At 41.3% G+C, this 5,034-nt stretch overlaps 1 pseudogene; it reads right to left on the bottom strand.

Annotated features, from left to right (window-relative positions):
- Nucleotides 1-15: 15 nt before the first annotated feature.
- On the bottom strand, nucleotides 16-544 carry LOC116087602 (annotated as a pseudogene).
- Nucleotides 545-5,034: the final 4,490 nt, after the last annotated feature.

Below are 5,034 nucleotides of genomic sequence, written 5' to 3'. Positions count from 1 at the left end.
AGGCACACAAGTCATCTATTCATTTTGTTCGCTGCATAGCCTGGCATTGGGATTGGTGACTCTGATGGCCAGCTGTGCTGTTCTTTCTACAATGGCTTTTCGGTTCTTAGAGGACACGTTGTGAGCAATCTCAGCACAGTAAGATGTGTAACACATAGGCAGCCCATCCAGCCCCTTGACATTGTGGACCAGAAGCTTCCGGAAGCCGCTAGGCAGCATGGTTTTCATGTTGCTCCCGTAACCAGTGTTGGGCATCAGGATCTTGCCCTTCAATCTTCTCCGCACATTGTTGTCAGTGCCTCTGGGTTTATGCCAGTTTCGCTTAATTTTCACATATCGGTCTCACTAGTGCCTGATGAACTTCTTGGTCCTCCTTTTGACGATCTTGGGCTTCACCAGAGGCCAGAGGGCAGCCATGATGCTGCCAAACAGATGGCAGCCACCTTGTAGGCAGCGCCAAGGAAGAAGAACGGTTCTTTGCCTTTTTAAATGGAATATTGAGTCTATTTATACTAAAATGAAATGAACCATAAATATACGTTTATATCTGCCATCTATATGTTCTCTGCTTAGCTCTGGGAATTCTTGGTTCAGATTATTCTCTCCTATTACCTTTATTTGAATCAATCAAAATGCTATTATTCCATGTTCTTTTCTCTTAGCCTCATAGTGAATTTTTAAATTATTCTTGCAATGGCAATCCTGGGGACGAGTTCACATTCTGAATAGGGTGTTGCCCTGCATTAAGATTATTCACTACTTGCCCTCCACTTTGTGTGTGTATGTGTGTATGCTTTCCTCCTAAGAATGTTTTAAGTTCTTAGTATTCTTATTTCCGTTGTCGTTATTATCACATGCAATTAAAACCAATTTCAGTTTACTAAGTTTTTTATTTTTTAAGTATTTTTCATTCCTTCTCAAGTATGTGTATTCCACCCAAGAACTTTTCATCTTTGTTTGCACCTATTTTTTGTATAGTTGCATCTGTGTACTGGTCATGGCTGTGCAATAGAATGTGTGTGTGTGTGTGTGTGTGTATGTATGTGTGTGTGTGCGCGCCCGTGCTGTTGGGGGCTGGGGATGCTTAGTCTCCAGAGAGAAGAGCCCAGAAGGTGTCTCCTAGCCCAGTTTCATGGCAGAGAACTGCCAGAATTCCCTTTCTCAGACGTTAGATTAATATTTTCTTGATTATGACCTTTAACTTCTTGGTTTAAATCTGTCATTACTAGGTTCCTTCTTCAAATGTCCATGAATGTAAATGTTAATCTCACCTAGAAAAGTGTCATCAGTGGAGCACTCAAAAACTTGGACCAGATAGCCAGATGCTGAGGGATCAGCCCAGGCAACACACACAGTTACCTAGCCCAGCTTGTTTCCAGCAAATTCTTTCAGCGAGCATCTTTTTACGTATTGCTATTCTCCTGCTCCAGCAGGCTCTGTCTTGCATTTCTCCAGCTCCAATCCCACGTGTATTGACCCCTCTATGCGCCCTGCAGTCTCTTCTCCAGCTTCAGTCTGAACATCTCTTTATTGTCTTCCTCCATTTCGCTAATTCTCCCTGTTCTCTACCAAAATTGCCTAATCATCTGTTGACTTCTTTATTGCACTCATTTTGTCTTCAATTCTAGAACTTTCATTTTATTCTTTCTTATAGGTTCCGTTATCCCGATAAAAATCCCTATCTTCTGAGTTGTTTGTGTGCACATTTAACACCAAAACGTTACCTGAAGTTCTAGCTCACTGAGGTGTGCTGTGTTTGAGCCACGGCTCCTTCTTCCTGAGAACTGCTTCACAGGGGTGGAGAACAATGTCTTCTCTACATTTCTCCTTTCTCCCAGATCCTGACTCCTTCAGTTCTTTCAGCTTTGTATCCTGGAACTCTACTTCTTAAATCTCTCTAGTCTAGAGGCCTGCTACAAGCTCTAGGCTTCATTCCTTCATGTCTCTGGCAGTTGTCAGCAAGTATGTTGTGGGGGATAATCACTGAAATACAAGGCTCCATTCTATACATGTCTCCCTTTCTCCGGGGTCTTTCCCTTCTTCCCTTTACTGCTTCTTCAGTCTCCATGTCTCTTTGGCATTTTAGACAGCTTTTAGGGCTATACCTTCCTAAGAGGTTTAGCCTGATAGAAACTACACTGTCATGAACAAAAACAATTATAACTGAGAGAAGCTGAGAGAAATCTGCATATACTGTTTCTTAGGTTGATCCTCATATTGAAGAGACTATGATAGATTTTTCAGATCTTGTTTTGTTTTGCTTTAATTTTCACAGTGCAGACACCTGCAAGGCTTGCAGAGACGACATAGAAATATGGGAAGGCTCAGAGTGGTCCGACAACATGGCAGGGAGTCAGGGCCCCAGCCTGCTATTTTTCAGATCCTCTCTTCTATGACAGTCTGGGTGCACTGGCTATCCTCTGGTGTCTGGAATAGTGAGTCATGCTACTTCCTGGCCAAGGATGGAGATTTGCTTTCACATTCTCTTTGAAGCATCAAAGCTTATCCCTTTACTGCCTGAAAGTTTACGACTGCATAAAACACTCAAGAGACGCGTGCATGGTAAGAGTGCATCCATCAATCTGTGCAATACCCTTTGCAGCTGAAAGGTGTTGGTTAGTCATAGAGGTCCTGGACTCTGACTCTTTCTCCTTAGAGAAAGGCCAGAGTTCCTGCCAGTGCCAGGCTAGTATTCCTGCCCTGACTGTCAGTGTCTGAGCTTAGTTAAATGCTACTGGTCCTTATCATCTCCTTTACCTCTTCCATCTTACTTCACCTCTCCACAACTTGACTTTCTCATCCACACTCCAGAGCGCATACTTCCTGGGATGGCAGTGAATATTAGCCAGGGTCGCTTCCATAAAGCCCTTGGCACCATGCCCAGCATGGAATATATTCTCTAATCGGCAGTTAGAAGAGACACATCACCCCTAGGTATAATAAAAATGATCAGATTATCTGTTAAAAAAAAAAAAGGACCAAAGCAATAACCATCAGGGGCTGCTGTACTCTATTCACACACTTGAAGTTTTCAAGCTATGGCTACAAAAAAGAATCAACCATCTCATGCATGCATCTGTTTATGCCACAGGAGCTTCTTATTCTATGGGACTTGAAATAACCCAAGCAGAGATAAATGAAGCAGAATATAAATTTTGATGTGAAAAAAATAAATTTTAAAAGGAAGGAATAAAAGGTAGGAAATCAAAATGCTCAGTATATAGCGCAGAGACAAACTTGGAATCGAGCTCTAAACATCTGCCATGGGATGCCTTTCATCTGTGCTTAACACAAAGAATGGATGCCAGACTGCACATTTCAATCTGGAAAGAAAGAAGGGCATTAAATCTTTAGTCTGTTCCCCAGTCCATGTGAGACCGTGTATGGGAAAGAGAAGCCTTTTAGAGAGGAAGAATTATGTGCATCTTTAAAAGAAGCTCAAACAATATATCTAATATCAGGAACTTAAAAAAGATCCAGACAATTTCTTTGTCTGTCTACAGGACCCCAGTAGAGTGAGAAGGCTGGACAGAAGGACTAGAATACAGGCTATTTCTCAGAAATGGTCATCCCCTTTTTTTGTGACTCTTTTGAACTTTTTGGGCACTTCACACTTTTTATAACTCCAACTTTTCAAAGCAGAAAGAGTCTTGTGTCCTTCATTGCTCATCTAATCCACACTACACAGTCAGATAGACCCGTGCAAGGCTGGGACAAAGAAGCACCAATAGTGAAGATGTGCAAACCATGCAGAACAGAAGCTATCTTGGCATCAGCTGAAACTAAGGCTGCAAAGTGTGGTGACTGGGGAGAGGTAGCATTGGTGCTGCAGGGAGAAACAGGTACGTTGTGTCCACAGCATGTGGGAAAGAAGAAGTGATGCCACCAGAGCATGAGAACTGTCAAGCCAGTTTTCTGGTCAAACCAGTTGACGTTTCTGCATGGCTTATCTTTGTCTGTGCTACTGTGACAGAACACTTGAGGTAACTTATTGTTTACATACTGTATTACTTCAGCTCTGGAGGCTTAGAAGTCCAAGATCAAGGCATGATAAATTTGGCATCTAGTTTAGGCCTGTCTTGAGAAATGAGTATTACCTTGGTTTCCTTTCATGACATAAAGGACAGAAGGAAAACTGGGTGGAGAATGTTGTGTCTTTAAATCACGAAAGAGCATAATCTTTCTCAGCTCCCCTCTTAATAAATTCTTGCATGTATTCCCTTAAGAATTTTAAACCCCTATTTCCAGTGTCAAAACAGAGATGTAAATGCACCTGAGGTTAGGGGAACTCAACTTTCATGACTTACCTGTGTCATTATCAACGCCATTGACAAATGCTTTCAGATTGGCCATCCAGTTTCAGCATGGACATTCTGGAAAAGGCATTTCAATTACCAATACTTTGAGAGGTTTTGGAAGCTTGTCTCAAGCCTGGGCCTTAGCCTTTCCAACAATATTGAGATATGCTTAGTAAATAAGTTTTTGATGCTTGAAACTAAGACTGGCTGATAAAAAAAAGGACTGTTTCATGTTAGCCTCATACAAATAGATGCTTTGCTTTGAATTCCTGATTTGATCCAACTGCTCTGTCAACAGTGATGACCACTGGGAAGTGGTCCAACTATGCAAAAGCTTTTGAATTTCTATTCTTTACTATTTTTATCTTATGTAATTTGAATTCAACATTTTTTTTAAAAAAGAACTTCTTTTAAAAACTTAAAATGTGAAAATTTTAAGTTATATCTAGAATATCCTTTTCTATTAGACCATCTGGCTACCTACTTGGAGTCTCAATGCACAAGCAGAGAATGTCCAGAGAATATATAAAAATGCAGCTTTGACCCAGGAAGACCCAATAGACCAGGAAGCCAAGCAGTAAACCTACTAGTCATCACCCTCAAAATGAACAGAACTTGATCATTATGTGAGAGCTTGTGTCATCTGCGATTCCATTTCCAGCTTATGAATATCAAGAATAGGCCAAATCTCTTCTATACCCAGCTGTATTTAGGATTCCTTGCTAGTTCGCCTTGC

This window comes from Mastomys coucha, unplaced genomic scaffold (genome assembly GCF_008632895.1).
Source record: "Mastomys coucha isolate ucsf_1 unplaced genomic scaffold, UCSF_Mcou_1 pScaffold13, whole genome shotgun sequence".
Taxonomy (NCBI): domain Eukaryota; kingdom Metazoa; phylum Chordata; class Mammalia; order Rodentia; family Muridae; genus Mastomys; species Mastomys coucha.
The sequence above is the reverse complement of the archived record's forward strand: the minus strand, read 5'-3'. Positions and strand labels throughout refer to the sequence as shown.